The 20,720-nt window shown below is 38.2% G+C and overlaps 1 long non-coding RNA gene across 1 annotated transcript; it reads left to right on the forward strand.

Moving 5' to 3' along the window:
• The first annotated feature begins 326 nt into the window (after nt 1-326).
• Nucleotides 327-18,874, forward strand: LOC120384198. Its single transcript, XR_005588667.1, has 3 exons — nt 327-586; nt 10,935-10,976; nt 18,587-18,874. It is a non-coding gene; the product is annotated as an uncharacterized LOC120384198 (long non-coding RNA).
• Nucleotides 18,875-20,720: the final 1,846 nt, after the last annotated feature.

Below are 20,720 nucleotides of genomic sequence, written 5' to 3' on the forward strand. Positions count from 1 at the left end.
CCACCTAACTCCTGCTATTTAAAAAACAATTTCTATCCTCCAGAATGCTACAAGTTGGTTGGAGAACAAAATCAGTGTGCTGGTGTCCATCTGGTATGCCTATATGCAGATAAATTATTTTGGAAGGAGCTATGTGATGGGGTGTTCACTCCACACAGGAGAAGAAGGGGTTAAAGTGGCCAGATGGGCCAATTAGTGGCCAAGGCCACACCTGGAGGAGTAGTTAGGGAGCACAGAGTTGATTAAAGGCAGCTCAGCTGGAAGGAATAGGACGGGCATATAAAGCCCAGGAGATGCACAGACAGGGCTGCTGGGAAAGGCTGCAGGAAGGCAAGCAGCAGCCGCCACCACTGCCGCCACCGCCACTGCCACCACCACCACCACCGCTACTCCTTGGGAAGATATTTTTGGGGCTGATACTCCCAGATAAAGAAGGGTAACCAGGTGTGGTAGGAAGGAGTCCAGGGAAGGAGCAGTGAGGGCTGAGATACGAAAGTCCAGAACTGCTGAGCTGAGGGTCCCTGAACTGGAATCAGGAGTTGAGGGTGGACGTGGGTTCCCCTACCAGCTATTGGGACAGTGAGAGGTAAGACTGCCTAGAACTGATAGGGAGAAGGATTGTTCTGGAGGAGGGTGTTTTATGCTAGGGGATTGTGTGCTTATCTTGGGTGGTGGGGTGCACTTCAGACCCTCATATGGTACTTTCCTTCATACAACACACTGAACTCCCATTACCAGGTGAGTTATCCAAGCGAGAAAGGGAAAAAATATATTGTTTTTTATCATGTGTGGCAGCTGGTTAACCTCCACAAGGCTTTGCCCTCTAGCCCTTTCCACTATGCTCCCACCATGCCTACAAGATATCCAAGATGGATGCCAAGTGTGGGGAAAAGTAACCACAGCTATGTAAACTTAACATTCTTTGCTTAATATTTAGTATATAATTAAATCATCAAGAGAATATTACATGGTGCACTCACATGCATGAGTTAACACATTTTCCAGTAATCCTTTTTTTTTAAATATCAAAATTGACTACGTAATATTTTTGATGTATACCTTGGCTAACAAGGTATTGCCCCATATACTAGTGCTTGTGAGTCCTTGTATCTGCAGGAACTCTTAAAGTTCATTGAGACATTGCTGCTTGTTCATTGCTTGTGAATGGAACTGATGTGTCCGTTGGGTAACACAGTATTGTCCTATTTAATAGTGCTAATAAGCCTGTGAAATGGCAAAAAAATAGTAAATGTCTTTGTGGCTGTCATTGGGTGCTGTTCATTTGCCCTGTTAAGGTTGCATTCTTCTTTAGCTAGCCAATATTTGTCTCATGTAGAGGTGATGGTATGTCCATTGAACGTCCATTTTTGTTTTCCTGAACTCCATGAAAGGCCTTTACAGATAATTGCTCATGCAACATGCATTGTGCTCTGACTCGCCATGCTTTCCCTCTTGACAGGGTTGGGGTATTGAGGTAATTAATTTAGCCAGTGGTGAAGGTATGTCTGTGACTGCAGACATTGGTCAGTTTTCATCTTGATTTCATTCCACTCCTGGAACATAATGTAAGAAAACTTGTCATGGAACAGATATTCCATGTAGATTTCTGGGAAGAGAACTTTCTTGGATTACACTGGTAGCTAACTAGCCTGCTCCACTCAGTGAATACAATTCTGTTATCCATCCACTAAAAAGCTCCAGTGCATAAACTGATGGGATCCCACCACTTGCCTCAAACAGCCCTTCTTTTTTTCCATGCGGATGCTTTAAAAATATTTGTTTTCCAATAGTGTGCCTGCCTGGAACAAAAGTCAGATAGCTCATTGGTGATTGTCTTTTAGGATGGTTTTCACCCTTCCTTTCCAAAGCAAGTTACAATATTCCCAAACCTTTCTGGTGCTATTTACCATACTCTGTCTGTGTATGCATCACACTTTCAATGCCAGAAATGAGAATGTCTGCACATGAGAAACAATGAGGGAGCAGTTTCTAAGCATTCCATAATGATTCATATTGTGGCCTTTGGTATAGAATTAAAAGCAAGTTTGGTTACTTTGCAATTAAGCTTAATTGCACAATCATTCACTGTATGTTACTTTTTCCTGTGTTCCCTAGTTGCACTCTTCCAAATTTCTGCTGAAGAACTGATTAATAAATATTTTGTTATTTTTAGTGTTGGGGGCTGTAATGCACAGCTGTATATGTTTCGCCTCTCCCCCATATTCTACAATTAATGTTTCTATTTTTATTAACTGAAGATCTTTGTGACTTATGCTTATTTGTGAAAAGCATAGCGAGAGTTCTAAGTGACAATAATTAATGGGTTTAGTATCACAGCAGAAGAAATGACACATACAGCCCCATCCAATGCACCTGTTATCAGACACCTATGCAACCTTGTATGGTTCCTGGATTCATCCCCATTAACTTTCTAGGTAGAGAACCCATCAATCCACTAGCCACAAGACAATGCACATTGGGGTATCATCACTCACAAGGGGAACTCATAGTGTGTGCTGGACTCTGGGATGACAATGCCTCCCCTCACATTAAAGTTGACTTCTCTCCCTCCATCCATGCAGACAGTCCAGGGTTAATAGATAACAGAGGGAATAGTGGGACACAATTTACTGTAGGCAATTAGTATCCATGGCCTTGACAGTTTTTATGCCATGGTGTGTGCTGGGCTCTGAGGTGGGAAAGGGCCCTCAGCATTATGGTGCCCTCCCCTCTCTTCCACCCAGAAAGAAAGGCATGCATTGGTAACAGATATTGGAAAACTGGCAACAGAAGTAACATTTATTAACAATTCACAAAATGTAGGGCAACAGGACAGCCTCAGATTTCATTAACTTCACCCTGAGGTGCATAAATGTGGGCACAGAGAGTATACCTTACTTCTCTTGAATCCGAAGAAACAGCTCCAGAGAGGACAGGTGTACTTTCTGATTGCATGTACCTGGCCTGCAAATCGGTGGAGTCTTCAATCCACACCATGCACAAGTGTTTACCTGCATTCTTGCAGGTGTTGTGCAGGGCGCAGCAAATCACAATCAAATGGACAGCATTGACCAGTGGCATCCAAATGTTCTGTAAATCAGGCCATGCCTGCCAAGGGCACACTTCACAACCATCCTGGAACTTCTAAGCATGTAATAGAAACTTCTAGCAGGTACTGTGTTGTCAGGATCTGGTTTCATGAGCCATGTTAGGAGTGGGTATGCGTAGTCCCCCAAAATAATAATAGGCACGGGTATGCAGAGTCCTCCAAAATAATAGTAGGCACCAACACCCTGTTGATGACATTATTAAGAGGAAACAAGGTCCCAGCTTCTCCCAGGAGGTAATGTCCAAATCTCCTGAAAACACTTTCCACCAAAACATGCAGAATTATGAAAAGTACCCTTTGGGGTTTACATAGTCTCTTGCTCCCCGGGGAGGGCAAGTTATGGGCACATGTGCCATCAGTGTCCCTGGTGCAGTTGGGAAACCCCATTCTCTGAAAGCTGGCACAGTTCTAATATCAACCACATGTGGGTATGTCACAGTAACAATTGTCTGGCAACCCTACATCATCACAACCACCACAGGTGACTTGCCCACACCAAACTGGTTAGCCATTGATCTTTAGTAGTCTGGGGTAGCCAGCTTTTAGAGGGCAATCTGCTCCTGCATTGATATGGTCTTCCTCAATAAAGTGTCCTGGTACTGAAGGGTCAGGGCAAGCTCCCCACACAGTTCCAGAAAGGTTTGTTTCCTCATGTGGATAGTCTGGAGCCACTTCCAGTCATCCCAGTTCTGCAGGATGGCATGGTCCCACCATGCTTTGCTAGTTATCCTGCACCAGAAACACAGTTGCACACATGGAAAATAAATTGCAATTAATTCAATCAATAGGTCCATATTGTCTGCCATGAATGAACCCCTGTCAGAGTCCCTCCGCTTTCTTTGTCTCAGAAACTGTTCCTAAAATGCCATCCCACATCTCTGCTGCTACAACCCTCTCCAGTGTGGATGCAGTTATATTGGTATAAATACCAATGCCTTACTTGGTATAGTTATCCCAGTACAAAAGGGGAATGAGTTATTATGGTATAAACACCTTTACACTGATGTGGCTACTTCTGCATTAGAGGTTGTAATAGTATAACTTTATCAGTAAAAAAATCACACCTCTAACCAAACTAGTTATATCAGAACAAAACCTATGTGTAGACCAGGCCTCAATCCCTAAACAATTGAGCTGAAAACAATGGGACTATTTCTTCTGTAAGGCACCACTTAGCACAGTGGCTCTCAACATTTCCAGACTATTGTATACCCTTCATGAGTTTGATTTGTCTTGTGTACCCCCAAGTTCCACCTCACTTAAAACCTACTTGCTTACAAAATCAGACATGAAAATACATAAGTGTCGCAGCATATGATTACTGAAAAATTTCTTACTTTTTCATTTTTACCATATAATTATAAACTAAATCAATCAGAATATAAATATTGTACTACGATTGACCATCTTCAGACTTACTATTTATTGCTATGTAGGGTCAAGTTTTGGTCCTAGTGGAATAAGTTGCCTGAATAATCACCCGGTTATATACAAGACACATCTTGATTTGTGGGCAGGCAACCTTGAAATTTAGATAAAGGGGTTATGTATTCAGGACTTACACAATCCAAGCTTTATTTCTGAAGATTTTCGTTCATCTCTTACCTGTATACTTAGCGTAAATTTTACTTTTTGAAGGTATGATGATCATAACTTCAGTATTTTGTTTGTAGCCTAAAGAAACAGTTCTTAACTATTACATTGGTTCAGATTCCTTTTATAGTATCCCCTTAAGTGTTATGATATTGCAGCTATACATAATACAACTGTCATGTATGCATGCATGAACTGAAAGATGTAGTCTCTTACTAAGACAAAACACATGTTGTATTGTTACATAAACTTTGTTTCTTACATGGCATGAAGGACCTGAAGCCCTGGTACCTAGGGAAGCCATTATTAAAGCAATCAAGCAAGATTTGTGAAGACAATTAAGTTAAATGTTTTATGGCTTCTTTGGGATGCTTATTTATAAAAATCTCTAGAAATCCAGTCATTTGGCCACTGCCAATATTATGGGTAGCAAAGGGGAAGATTTTTATGTAGTGTATTGAGAAAAAAACACCACCACAATATAATATATTTAATCACTTGTGACCTATATAAAAGAATAAATAAAAAAGTTCAAAAGTGAAAATGTATTTGTAGTTTTTAGAATATCAGGCTGCATCTTGCATCACTCAGTCAGACTTCAGCATAATAATGAAATCTTTTTACTGCCCCAGAAATACAGTTTAAAGGTAATTAAACCAAGCTTTCTCTACCAGCGAACAATGAATCTCCTTTATAATATTTTCAGTTTGTTGACTGACCTTTACAAGATTTTCTGGCTTGGAATTTTTCTTCTTCTCTTGAATTTGTTACAGCCTTTTCAAGAGATGAATAGTCTGCTTTGAAAAAGGTTTTGTACAGATAAATTGAGATAGGCTATCTCTAGGCGGCCTCTTCTCAGATTAGGACACCCACTTGGCTGTGTCTCGAAAGATTTCTTCAATCTTGCTAGTGTGAGAGAAAAGACTTTTTATGACACACATTTATTCCATTTAGGTGCTATAGAAGTGAAACTTTACATTCATATAGAAGGATGGAAGTTAGTGGATGAAAACTATTCCTTTAAGAAAAAGCTCTTGACACTAAAATGTATTCATGCCTCAAATAGTGCAAGAGGAAGGACTGTAAAGGTACCCCCACTTTCAGATGTTAGAGATAATGATGACTGATGATTATTAGTGTAGAGCCCATGGTGTGTTCAGCATGCACAATGCATGAAAATCAGCAGTTTCTATAGAAGCCGTTGGCAGTTTTGTGTTAATTATTGTGTTGAATTATTTAGGAAGTGCAGAGACAAAAGGGCATTTCTGTCATCTAGAGAGCTTGGAATAGAGTCTTCAGATGCTATGCTTAATAATAGTTCTGTGTGTTTGTTCTGTGTTAGTACACTGCACAGCACAAAGGGGTCGTGGTCCTGACTAGGCCTCCTAGGTACTACTGCAATGCAAATAAATAATAGCAATTTTCATGTAAGAATCTCAAAGCATGATGATCTATAGGAATTATAGTCCCCATTTGACAGCTGGAGAAACTGAGACACAGAGTAGTTGATCTGAATGTTAGTTACACAGATTCTGCTCCTGTTTCCATTGACTCCTTTAGCAAAATTCCCGCTGACTTAAATGGAGCAGGCTAAATTATTGGCAGAATCAAAAAAAGTAAGCTGATGAAATGTTTTTGAATGAGTTTTGTGCTTGTATATTTTTTCTACATGTGTTGTACACATCTGTGTAGATATATTTATTCCAACACAATCAAAACTGTAGGGCAAAATTCTCTTCTGCTTTAAATCGGCTGCTTTGTCAATTTGGACCATCAGAGATTTGGACTCAATGAGAACATTCAACCCTGAACTGGCATTTGAATGGGATTTGATCAAGTTGAAAGAAGTGAAAGTTTTAAGGTTTCTATATTCAATTTCAGAATTTAGTTAAAATCAGCTCTTAGAATTATTTTAAAATATAATCAAAATTAGTCTGGCAAGGCACACACATCCCATGTAAACCTCAGTGTTTTCCTTTGCAATGCAGATATACATCACTGCGTATCTTGGAATGTCTACTACCGCACCATTTTATTAGATGTGTGCCCACGTCTTGAAGGGCATGACCACGTCCCTAATGGATACCATTCTTTATATATAAGAAAGATTAATGCTGGCTGTTTGGAAAGCAATGTAGCCTGAGATGAAGAGAAGATGACTTGTGATCAGTTGTGAAAAATGAGTTAATTCTACTAGATATTGCTAGGAAAGTAACACAGTGGTGCAAAAAGAGAAATACACTATTGTTTTCTAGAACAAAAATGGATTTCTGTACAAACACATCCTTGATAGGCAGGCGAAAGGATGAGCTGAGTCTCAGAGGGATGTCTGGGCTACTCCTGGGCTGGGGCAGTTTACAGCCCACCTTTTCCTCTGGGCTGCGTCTGACTGTACGGTCTAACTTTTTGGGTCTATATGTCTAGTAACCATGTTCTTGGTGACCCCTTTATTAAGATATTTCAAACAGCTGAACACAACACAGTGAAGACTTCTGTGTAATAACATTTCTCTCTGAAAGTTTTTCATTAACCTAATTGAAACTGTAATTAATTATTTTCCTTTGTTTACAAAATCTAGCGGGATCATTAAGTTTGACATTCATACACTGAAGAGTTAGTATATTGTTTTGAGAATAGGTTGTTTTCTCCTTTTAATAAAAGTATGTATAAAACTAGAACAACTTGTAGGAAATTTTTCTTTCCATTATGCAACCTTTGTTGCAAAAGTGAAGTATGATAATTTTTGCATAGGAAGATTCTTGGCTGTGAGATGAAATTGCATTACTTTGATTTTATTCCTCAGCGTTGACTGAACTCTTAATTTACAACATATGCTATACGCAATGGAAATACAACTAACCTGCAGTATCTTAGTTCAATCTAATACATTTTGGTTTTCATTTTAACTGTCTAGCTCTGATTTGCTCAGAACAGAACTCAGATTTGAGTTTTTCTTGTGCAAATGATAGAAGCTGTCATTACAACTTGCTGGAAACAGAGAAGTTAGATAAAAGGTCAAAGCCAATGTGGAGGTTTTTTTACCCTGTGTGAAGGTACCTGTGGGATTTCAGTAGAAAATTCCACATCAGTTAACTATTTCCTTGGTTGCAAGCTAAATTGTAAATATTCTTTATGAATAAAATGGTATGCAGCAGATACCATCAAAAGCTAAATAGACCTAGAGATAATTCATGACATTTAAAAAAATAATTAGCTACTTAATATGCACATACTATACATTTATTTGCATTGATGATGTGCAAAAAAGATGGATTTATGGCATTTCTTGCAAGTCATATTTCACAATTGTGGACTGGGCCACTTTAGGAACTTAAATAATATTTTAGAAGAGATATTGAGATTAAAGGTTGTGTAGATCCCTATAGGAACAGTGTAACCATAACCTAATTAGTGATGGATGGATATTAAAGGTATGTCTAGAATAGGCTAAAAGGTTCATTACATTTTAAAAATGTGGTAGCTGACACTTTTTAACTAACATGTTCGAATGTTTATTGTGTAGACAGGACAAAATGCATTTTAACTGCCTGCACACATGAAACATAGAGTTCACCTCAGTCAGCCAACACATGTTAAAATACAATTTACTCTGTCTACATTAGTGTTTTAAAACTGTAAGTTAGAACATATTTAACACATTTTAAAAATGCAATGCACCTTTTATCTCAATCCAGACAAACCCAAAGAGATTAAGTTTAGTTCAGGTTTAATAAGGGTCTGATGGTGTTTGGCTACTGTATAGGTACAGAAAGGCATGAAGGTGTTAGAAGTTTGCTTACTGCTTGTGTCATATGCTTAGCAGGATGATATAATAATATTCCCTATTGTACCTCCTACAACATTAACACCCAGAGGAGGAGTAAAAGGCCCCCAACTTCCCCCACACTTGCTAGTGGAGAAGATTACAGGGGCAACTGTGTAGTGAATGTTGTACTGAATTAAGGTATGTAGCAGTGAGTGCTCTCACTATGGTATGGGGTTTTCCAGGAGTCATAGTACACCCGAGGTACAGTGCAACATGTGGTGCTACAGTTGCTGTGCAATTTAACTTATTAAGGGTTCTAGCTAGCAGATGCAATGTAGTCAGACATATTTGGATGCATGCAGCCCTGAGATATAGCCCATTTAATAGATCAGATATACTACCTGAAAACAGAAATATTCTGGCTAAGAAATTATGGCACAGAATATAGCTGAAGGTTAAAAGACAGTAATAACCATTTTTTTTTACTTTGCTGAATACTTCATTACGTTTAAGTCATTAGGCCTGACTGAATATTTAAATAGTTCATATATCTATATGTAGTCAATTACATTGTAGGCCAATTCTTATACTAGTGATGCAAACTGCTATGAAAGTAAATAAATAAGGAGCATAGAATTATGTTGTATAATTTATAATGAGAAGAACCTGATTCTGCAACCTCATTCATGTTGAATATAGTATGGTATATAGGCATACACTTATATGGTATATAAGAGTATTCTTATTTAACAAAGGACTAGACAAAATGAGTGATATATTCAGAAAGACTCCCTAAACATTAAAATCCCAGGGAACTGTTAACAACACAGTTTACAGTATTTAAAATCCACATATATTTTGCATTATGTATGTATTTGAATGCTTACAACATCCAGAACTTAACCAATGGTAATATATCATTGGCATGATGTTTAGTTTTACATTGCTATACTGAATTTTTCTTTTAATTTTTCAGCAGTAGGTTATTTATTTCTTCAGCATTATATAGATCTTGACTTCCTTGTTATCTAAGCAATAAACACAAATTGCATTTCTATAATATAAAATGTTTACATTAGCAAATAGAATACAGCAAACTCATTAGATACCTTGATCAATAAAATATTCCCATAGGTTTATACTCATATTAAACATTAACCAGTGAGAAAAAATATGTATTCAATTATTAAACTTTGAGTAGCTTTTATCCACTACCAAAGAAAGGTAATCCATGTTCCCTAAGGCAAAAATGCTCAGCTTTTGCTTTGAAAGTGCTTGTTTTCTTTAATGTGTTTTTAATAGTTAAATAAAAATAAAATGGGATCTTTTTATGGAACAAAATGCATCTATTTTAGAAATAGAAACATATAGCAGCAAAATGAAATGGTATTCTAGATGTTTTAGTTACTGTATATATTGGGACCAAATTATGCTTTCAAATGGCTATACTTGGCTGTCATTGAATCAGAACTTTATTTTAGGGGTTTACCATACGTAAGTAATAAAAGAGAGAAGGTTAGATTTTGAAAAGCACTCAGTATTGGTCTAACTCCTATTCCCATTCATGTCAATGATATAACTCTTATTGACTTCCATGGAAGCAGATTTAAGCCAACTCACTCAGAATTTTCATGTCAGAACCAATTGGAATGATTTTTTTTTGTAAGGGTAAGTCTATACTGGACTTGGAGGTGGATATACCCATCCTGTCTCTGAGTACATGCCTAGAGTCAGGCTAGCTATCCCCTCCCACCTCTCCTGCCACAATGGTTACACTCTATTTTTAGTGTGCTAGTTTGATCAGAGATAGTGCGGGTAGATCTCTTCCAGCTGGGAATTACACCTCCTGCTCGAAGTGCAGACATCCCTAACAAGTGTTATCTGCATGTGCATGCATTACATTCTTGCAACTTCATGTGCAGATATTAGTTCACTAAAGTTCAATTGCAGGTGTGTGCACAAATGAGAATGGAAGTGGAGGCCAGGTTGCGGAGCCACTGAAAATTTCGTTCCCAGAATTTTGTGCATTTATTGAAGAAGAATAATTCCTAAATGCTCTAAAAATGTTCAGCAGTAAAAACAAAGTGGACATGAACAGGCTTCAGATAGGATCCCGCCCCCCACATGCACGCAGATTTCACGGACTAGTGCCCCACTTTATAATAAATTTATAACTCAAACAAGGCTGAGCCAAAATTTTTCATTTTTTCCTCAATTTAAAAAATGTGTTCTGTGGCTGAGATTTTCATACGGCAACCCATATTCTGTCACAGATAAATTTCAGGTGATGTCTGTGAGAGTTGCACATGCAGATCTAAGTTTATAGTCATAAGTTTCAGCAGGGATGAATTTTATTTTAGCAAAGTTATGAACACCTCCAAAGAAGAGTGGATATAATGGTGAGTGCAATAGAGAACAATCTCTGCAGGTATCACTCTAATTATGTATTTCTGTCTTTCACTTTAGAATGTTTTTACTTCGGAGGTTGGGGCAGTGATACCATGTATTGTAAGTAATTAATGCAATATCCTTTCCTGCAATCAGCTCTGCTATTTAGATGTTAATTAATAGTCTCCTTCTTATAAGGCCACCCAGCTCTAGTTTGTCAGGTCTGTCTGATCCTGCATATTTTTAATATAACAAGAACAGCCTCTTAGATTACATTATTTATTCTTTCACTCATTTAAATAGAAAGCAATATCATCAGCAAATCTAAAACTTGTCATCAGCAGGGCTATCTTGGTAATCACTCCAGTGTACACTGTAACTTTTCAAGGTGGTCTGATAGTAAATTATGGAGACATCTATATTTTTCATTTTCTTTGGATAGTTAATTTACATCTACTAGAAATGTAAATCTTTCTCAGGCGTGACTAGGTTTACTCCAATACTGTATAGAATATTTACTGCTTCAGTAAAACTTCACTTGTCTTTTATACTGTCACTTCGGGCCCGCTGGGAGGTCAAGTAACTGCTGCAGTCATGTCAGTGTGAAAGAAGTATAGTAATGATAAAGTCTAGTACTTGGAATAATATCCTTCAGTGTGGAGATTATTCAGCAGTATACATTTTCCTGGAAAAAACAGGAATTATGACCTACATTTTCAAAGTGCCTGCACCCAACTGTCACAAAGCCTAACAAGCATATGCAAATCAGCAACCTGGAAAGCATATACCTGTGCAACCCTGACTTGTGCATGCATATTAGGCATTATACATTTATGGTTTTGAAAATATGTCTGTATCTCCTTATAATGTCAATGAAATTTGCTATTGAAGAGTGTCTCAGATGAGGTGAAGGGGGCTGTGATCCCTTTGTTAACGTAGCCAGCCCACATTCCCATAGAATATAATCTCCTCTTTTGTTTTCTTTCTTTTTAAAGTGAGCCTGTACCCCTTTTCCTTGTGAAAACAGCCTTGAACATGTAAACCTACGTACACGGTGCAAACTGACTGCTAATGAACAGATGGGATTCACCTCTGCAGTAGGAGTCGGAGGAGAAATCTTTAGATTGCCCAAACTTCCCACAATATTTTTTTATGTAAATAATCAGTTAAATTTTGGGTATATCCCAAGGAACTATATCACTAACACTTCCCCAAAACCTCAGGTCAGTCAATGTGGTTAATGGGGTCAGCAAGAAAAACAAGAGAGAATATAGTGATGTGATCATATATATAACACACACCTAATTCTGCCTGGCTGGGACCCACTCTCCTCTCCTATATCCTTTTTTTGTTGTTGCTAGTTTCTGTTTATCCAAGGTCAGTTTGTTGTACATCTTCTGCCACTCCTTTGAGAGAAAGCCTGCTTATTCAAATGGATCTCAACTTGATCTCTTCTGGCAGAGAGTTCCACAGCCTATTGGTCTCCAGTGAAAATGTTCTATCCCCGTCGCATTAAATTTTTACTCTGAGGGCTGTCAGTCATGGTGTCCAGAGGTCATAGATGATGAATCACAGTATGAAGTATTTGTTTTGCACATATTTACCTCTCTGAAGAGTCATGACATGCATTAAAACACTTGCTTAAGTGATCGTGTCTATAGGAAGATTATATTATTGTCAGAATATCATATAAATCAAATGCAAATATGTTATGCCTTCTTTTTGTTTGCAGTCTCCCTCACTACAGTTTTCTCAAAATAGATTAATGCAGCTCCTGCCATTTTTCCTCAGATTTCTGCTTTTTTTAAGGGCCCTGCTATTTCCTTTGTATTGTTTTGCTGTGATATCATCAGGGCCGCCCAGAGGGGGGCGGCAAGTGGGGGGGGCTTCAGTGCTGCCGAAGACGCGAAACGACTGAAGGGCCCCCCGCTACTAAAATGCCCCGCGAGCCCTGGCCCGGCGGCGGTCCAGGTCTTCGGTGGCATTTTGGTGGCAGGGAGCCCTTCAGTGCTGCTGAAGACACGGAGCGACTGAAGGGCCCCCCGCCACCAAAATGCTGCCAAAGACCCAGACCGCCGCCAGGTGACTACAAGCACCGCAGCTCCCCCGCTTTGCCCCAGGCCCCCTGAGTCCTCTGGGCAGCCCTGGATATCATTTCATCATGTATACAAATATCATCAGGAAAATAATAGGCTAGTGTAAATAGTTAGCTTAGGAAGGTGTCTTGTTATTTATAATAGGACACCTTGTGAATTTCCACCTGGGCCACATATCCATTTCTCTTTAGCAGATGTTGCTGATCCTCTTAGGGTTCTTCTAACCTTCAATCCTTTATTTTCTCACTGAGTAACCAGATGCTCAGCCATGAAAATATCAAGTTCTGGCAAAATGTGTCTGCTTCAGAAATCAGAATACAAATGAGAGGAACTAATCTATTCCAGCAGAGTAGTATAATCATAACATGTTCAAAAGTGCAATCCTTACTCAGGCAAAATTCCCACTGACACAAGCTTTGCAGCTGTTTTGAACACACAGCCTGCCCAAGAGGAATGGTTTTGAGATCTGGACTCTGTTTCTGGCTCTGCCATTGGCTTCCTGTGTTACTTTTGGCAAGACACTCTTACCATCTATTTCCCAACATGTAAAATGGAGTTAATGCTTTACCTACTGCACAAGTACTTTGTGTGTCTTAATATACTAGCTTTTGAAGTTGGAGGTGTTGGTGTTAGGCAAATGCCAACTGGTAGTGGTGTTTAAAATGTTACCAGAAAATGCAGTGAAAATGCGTACACCTCCCCAGAATTATTCAGGGGGAGATGGGGGCGTGGGCTTTTGCCACATTTTCAGTTTATTTTATTTATCAGATTGCAGATGGGTATGATGCTTGTTCAAATCACTGTATAATTTAAATTCAGATACTTAAGCAATACAGATCATGATTTGTTATAGGATAAAATGCTGAAACAGTCTTTGCAATATGTATACGTAATCTGGTTATTACAAGCTTGTGGGACCTAATTAGTGCAGTGTATTTAGTGACTAGGGATACCAACATCAGGGAGAACGCATACTTAAATAATGTAGAAACAGTCATGAATATTACAGCCACACATTTCCACCTAGAGATCACAGACTAGGGGTATGCTTCAGGCTGAATTGCGTATAAGACACCCATTTCCTATAACCAGGAGGGCAAAAACCTGGTCATGATAGCATTTGCACTCTGCTAGTTCCCAAACTAATTTAATGTTTGATATTAAATACTGTAATTGATCTGTAGCATAGCTGTGATTGTTATTAGACCTGGCCAAAAAAAATGGAGAAGAAACAAACTTGCGGATATTTCAGCAAATTTGAAACAGGTTTTCATTCCATTGTGTCCTGTCATTGTCCAATTTTCATTTTCTGGATTTTCTGAAGTATTTTTGAAAACAGAACAGAGTACCATTAACAATACCTTCAATTCACCACTGGTAGAAAATATTATTGTAAAGTACGTTGTGCCCATAGGGAAATGCAAGCATAAAAGCTATATACATTTATCTTTTTGCTCCTGATCTTTGATTAAAAAGATTCTTTTTGGGATACTCATTATTGTTTAATGTTTTCTGAAAACACCTTTGGTTTTGTACAATGATGGTAGTGAAACCTCTCTTTTGGGAAAGACATTATCTAATGATGTGCCATATGCAGTATTTCTGGCTTTGGAGATCTCGACTGCTGATAAATCTTTTTTCCCTCTTAAGTTTATGAAATCTCTTTCATTCATCTGCATATAAGAACATGACTCCTCACATATGCAAATACAGATACAGCTCTGTGTAGTGAAAACAGAGGACTGTAACAACCTCTCAAGTCCATTCAGATATGTTCATGTGATCCAACATTTATTAAAGTCACTAGTCTGCCTCAATTGGCTTCAGTGGGCTTTGGATTATGTTTTATTTTAGCAATAGTCTGATTTTTCAATTCCAGTATACATCTTAAAAATATCTAAATTATGGTTGGTTCCATCTACAAGTAGTGGCTGTCACTGAACTCTGATATCCTCACTTTTACCATTATATTGGAGGAAATATTGTGTGATTAACTTTCAGCATGACATACAGCCATGGCATGCAAGTGATTTGCTCCTGTGCCTTCAACATGATGGGCAGGGGGGGAATCATCTTCTTAAAAGAAACATTTCAATCATTCTCCTTAGTAATCTGAACGGAGATGTACGAGCTTTCAACAAAAAAAGATTAAAGAGCAGAGGAGACACATTGGTTAGATCTTTTCATTTGGACATAATAAATGATACACCATGTGTCACTATTATAAATAATTTCTAGTATGGGGAATACACTTAATAGTTAAGCAATAGGTGAGTAACTTATATTGTCAGGTCAGTGGAAGAAAGACAAAGAATTAACAGAGTACTTAAATGGTAACTGAAGGATGGATAAAAGTAGTTAAGAGTTATGTCATGTGGCATCAATGTTAGAACTTGTACAGCCAAATGTGATCTTATTTTAAATGACAGTGTTATTGTGGGAAATGTAATTGATTAATAAAGGCTATAGTGATTATTCAAATCTGAGATGGCAATTTATTAAAGATTTATCTGTCTTGCATTTTTAACAACTTCACTTTTCTTATTATATCTTCAACTACTTAACTAATACTAAGCATGGGGAAGCCACCAGTTACAGTGTGTATTATCCCTCATCAAGCCTATAACATCATTATGGGTCTAATTCTTCTGCCAATGAAGTTGAGGGAGCTTTGCTATTAACTTGGATGGGACTTAAGTGTATTTAGGAGTGTGTTTAATTTATATGCACAGTTGGATTAAGATCTAATCTCAACCAATATTGATCCTGGATTTTACCCTTTAGGACACCTCCTCAGCTTTGTAAATCAGCATGCCTCAAACTGAGTTCATGGAGCTAGGATGATTCACACTGGCCAAGGATCTGGCTCCTTAGCCAGTACCAACTCCCAATATTCCAACATTTGTAGACTACGTTTGATTCCCTGAGTGCTCTAGTTTATATTCATTCACCATCAAATGTGTGTGTGTGGGGGGGACTTTCTTAATTACATCCACCGCTGCCAAGAGGATTTCCTGCTCTCCTCCATTGTCCCCCTCTATCATCATCTATTCAGCTTTGATGAAAACATTTCACGTTTCTCCTCTAAACAGAAAACCATCAATTACATTTTACCAGACTTCACAAATATTAATTCCAGCCTCCTCTGCTTCTCTCCCACATACACACTAGCACAGCACATTGATAGTGCTACAGATGTGTGTGTGGGCAGGGGGTGGGGAGCAAGCTGGGTTCAATGTTGATTTAGAAGCCATCCAGGTCTTTAAAGCTATACATTTCAAAAAAAGCAGAACAACAATAACAAACAAAAGAACAACAATAACAAAAGAAAACCCAACTCAGGTTTATTTGCCTTATTTTGTCATTTACATATATCCATGTTCCAACCAACACTAAAGTTTCTCAAATTATTATTTGTTCATAGCACCCAGTGTGTTAGGTGTTCCACAGACAAATGCAATACTCCTGGGGCAGATTTACCTCACTGTTACCCTCTGCCTTGCCTAGTTATTTACTGCAGTATGAAGTGCAATATAATGTTACCAAACTAGAACAGCATTTTGTACCCATAAGAGCTGACATACTAGATCAGACAAGTCATCCATCTAGCCCAGTATCCTGTCGCCAACAGTGTCCAGTACCAGAGCTTCGGGGATGTGTACAGAACAGGGCAGTTTTAGAGAGATCCACCCCATCTTCCCATCCTGGCTTCTGGCACTCAGAGGTTTAGGGTCATTCTGACCATGGGGTTAATAACAATTGGTGGACCTATCATCCATGAACTTATCTAGTTCTTTTTTGAACCCACTTACACATTTAGCCAACACAACATCCCATGGCAATGAGGTACACAGACTAATTCTGTGTTGTGAGAAAAAGTGGCTTCCTCCTGTTTGCATTAAACCTGCTGACTATGAATTTATTCAGGTGACCAATGGTGTTTGTATTGAGGGAAAGGGTAAATTACACATCTCTATTCACTTGTTCCACACCAGTCATGATTTTATAGACCTCTCATACCCCCACTCCATCCTTAATTGTGTCTTTTCTAAGCTGAACAGACCAATCTCTTTAGTCTCTCCTCATATGGAAGCCTTTCCATACCCTTGATCATCTTTGTCGCCCTTCTCTCACCCTTTTCCAGTTCCCTTTTTGAGTCAAGGAGACCAGAACTGGACACAATGTTATTCCATGTATGTGTGCACCTTGGATTTACATAGGGGCATCGTGATATCGTCTGTTTGATTTTCTATCCCTTGCCTAATGGTTCCTAACATTCTGTTAGCTTTTTTGATTGCTGCTGCATGTTTCAAAAAAAAATATCCACAGTGACTCGTAAATCTCTTTTTTGAATGGTAACAACTAATTTAGAAATCATTATTATGTGTATATATAGTTGAGGATTTTTTTTTCCAATGTGAATTACTTTGCACATACCTATGTTGATTTTCATCTGCCATTTTGTTCCCTGGTTATCCTGTCTTGTGAGAGTCCTCTGAAACCCTTTGAAACAGCTTTGGATTTAATTACCCACTTTGCACTGCAGTAAATGACTATACAATATGAAAAGAAATGGTAAATGAGACCCATAGTGCTTGCTGCACAGAACTTAATAGTAAACATGATACAATCAATGAAAGCCACAGGCATTCAGATAGGGAAAAGGGTTCTTATGTCTGCTCACATTTTCTTTTTTGCATTTATCTATATACCTATAGCTATAAATGTTTTCTTTCCTAGCCCATTTACAACTAGAATATTCCCCCAATCTTCTGTCTATTTTAGAATCATAATTACAAAATGCAGTTCAAAGCAGGGTTACCAGCTGCAAAGTAACCCTCTATAACCTGGAATACCTTGAAAAGACATCCTGCTTGTGTGTTGCGTCAATCACACCCAACAATTTATATGGACTTTCAAAGTTCATATTTCTGCTTGGAGCACTGGAAATCTAAGGAAGCTTCCATCTGTGAACAAGTTGCATTCAGGCAGCTATAAGTTGCAGATGCAAAACTTTCATAAGTTTGTGCAAAACATGGCAGTTTCGGTTTGCATGGCTGTAGCAAAATTTAACAAGACTGCTGGCTCAGCGGGGTTTATGTCCCTAAAGTTCCCTTTCTAACAGTCTCAGGATCATGTGAACATCAGGAAAAGCATGATTAAAGTCACTGCTTTCCCAACAAAATAATTGGTTTTACCCCCAACAGGCTTTTGTCCCCAAAGTTTTAAAACTCTCCTGCCATGGGGCCAGCAAAGAGACCCAATTGCCTTCATTTCCCAGCTCTATAAGAAGGCTGTTAAAAGGAAGTGGGATGCTTGCTGCTCCATTCAGCCTTATTAAATCTGTGATCTCACAGACCTTAGCACTCTAATCAAGGTTTTTAGAACTGTTCACTATATACCATAACCTCAATACTGCAAACAGCTCACTCAGATTCTGCTTTGCTCAAGTGGAAAAGGAGTGTGCTCTTTTGAATAATCGGATCTGTATCCTATTCTCATTGCTGATATGTAGCAGTGAATGGCCATAGTATGCAGTATACGTATTACATAGGTACAGCAGTATTGTTAGGATACTACATTTGGTAAGACATCAAAGAACTTACACTTTTCTTTCTCTTTCTTCTCCCTCAGAATTTGAGTTTTGGAAAGAGAGAGTGAATTGAGTTCATCTATTTTTCCTTCCTTGAAGATGGAGACTCAAATTCTGATTGTGTTTAAAGATTGCTGTGGTTATCTCGTCATACTCTCCTTTCTCTACATCTTAGAAACACCACACAGTTGGAAACCTGTGCTCCAGTGGAATAGTGTAACTCTTTCAGATCAGGCCTGAAGTGCATTGGCGCAGCCATGTGTAACAGTGTCTCACTCAAGCCAGTGTGATTAGTATTTCATCGTATTCAACATGATATTCATTTACAATTAAACCCCTGATGCAATCTGAAATATGAATAAAGCTAGATTTTTGTCTTAGCCACAATAATGAAATTGCATAATGTTTTGCTTATCAGTCGTCACCATTCATTCACCCAGGGATGACACCAAGTGGAATGAAATATGAGCAAATTTGAAAGAAAGATGGTTACATACATTAAATGGTTTTGACCCTAGAAGTGAACAATGTCAAATGGATTTACTTTCCTAGATATTCAATTATGGAGGATTTAGTGCTTTTAGGTATCATCATTACTTATCCCAGTATATGCTCGGCTACAAAATTATCTGTGAGATAGCTTGATAAAGCTATAAAGCATGTTTGAAAACCTTCTGGCATCAGGAATTCCCTGTTATCCAGTCAAGGTGAAATACTATGTATCAATGATAGTATCACTTAGCAATTGTTCACATAAGGGTTCTATTATAACCTTTTATAGAAGTACTAGAAATTCTATTGACAATCAGTGAAAGGACTGATGAAAAGCCTGCTTTGGATTCCTAGAATTACCTGTCTCTGATTTTCTTCCACTATGAGGATTGCAATGACAGGGAGGATGGATCTCAAACTGTGTCTGGCAAGCAAAGGGTTAATTTCAAACCCTCTTTTATATGCCCAGACACCTATTTTAATGCTGCCACTATGGCAGGGTGATGAAGCCACCTGTCTCTGTGGCATATAAGCCCCACCCGCTTACCTGTGAGCTACATGTTAATACTGTCTATCTCAAATCCCCAAGTGACTTTTCCTAGAGGGTATAGGACAAGGAGGATGGCAGGATTTATGGAGGCTGCCATCTCCTATAACAGTATCAGTACTAGGTGAAGAGTTAATTCTACAACAGCCAATAGAACATAAATATATTATTAAATAAAAAATGTCATGAGGACATGGGCAAGATTGAAATGTGTAACCAAACAGTTAAGTTCTGTAAAATTCTTGTACTTCCAAGAAACAGACCCCCAAAATATGAAAGTTTTCAAATGAAGTCGTTATAATCCCTAACTGTACACCTATGCCATATTCTATGCTTACTATCCTGAAGACCTTCCCAACCTTCACTTTGTCCCTTTATTATTTGGGATCACAACATTTCCATAGTATGGAAGTGACAGCACAAACTACAAACAGTATCAGAGATTTTTTTACTACTTGCAGATGGCGGTCATCCATTAATTAATCACTCCCATAGCTCATTCAAGAAATAATGGCTGAATATTTAGACACGTGTTATTTGGATTAAATTAAGAGTGAACAATTATATTAAAATAAACACCTTTTATATGAGCCGTTAAATTGAATTGGCATTTCAATATTTAAAGTTAACATGCTTTACGATATTGTAAGCAAAAGGCTGTCAAAGAAGTGGCTATAATCGGAACTAGGACTGCTTCATAGAATGCAATAGTAAATCATCTTCAGCTGCAAGTTAAAAAACCAATCAAGTGTTTTATTTATTTCTTTAATGCTGCCAGTCCAGGAACCTGATCTGGGATCTATGTTACATATAAAAAGTTCTGTTCTCCTATCACTTATGAGGAGTATAACTCAGATGTTCATACAAATTTGATGACTGAGGTGAGCTACACAGCTCTGTCTTAAAAGATGTATGGAAATGATATTCTGACCTTAAAAAGGTCACATGTCTTGGCAGTTATATATTTGAGAGGTCTGAATCCCAAATATGAGGCTGGAAATGACAAAAACAGTATGTGGAACTTCCTAAAATGTTGGCAAAAATTATACAGTCATTTGCTTTTCCAACACAATATATATGTGCAACTCCCATTTCAACTGTTACAAAACCCAGAGGAGAAATCCTGGCTCCTCTGA

Source organism: Mauremys reevesii, linkage group 16, assembly GCF_016161935.1.
Source record: "Mauremys reevesii isolate NIE-2019 linkage group 16, ASM1616193v1, whole genome shotgun sequence".
In the NCBI taxonomy this organism is placed as follows: domain Eukaryota; kingdom Metazoa; phylum Chordata; order Testudines; family Geoemydidae; genus Mauremys; species Mauremys reevesii.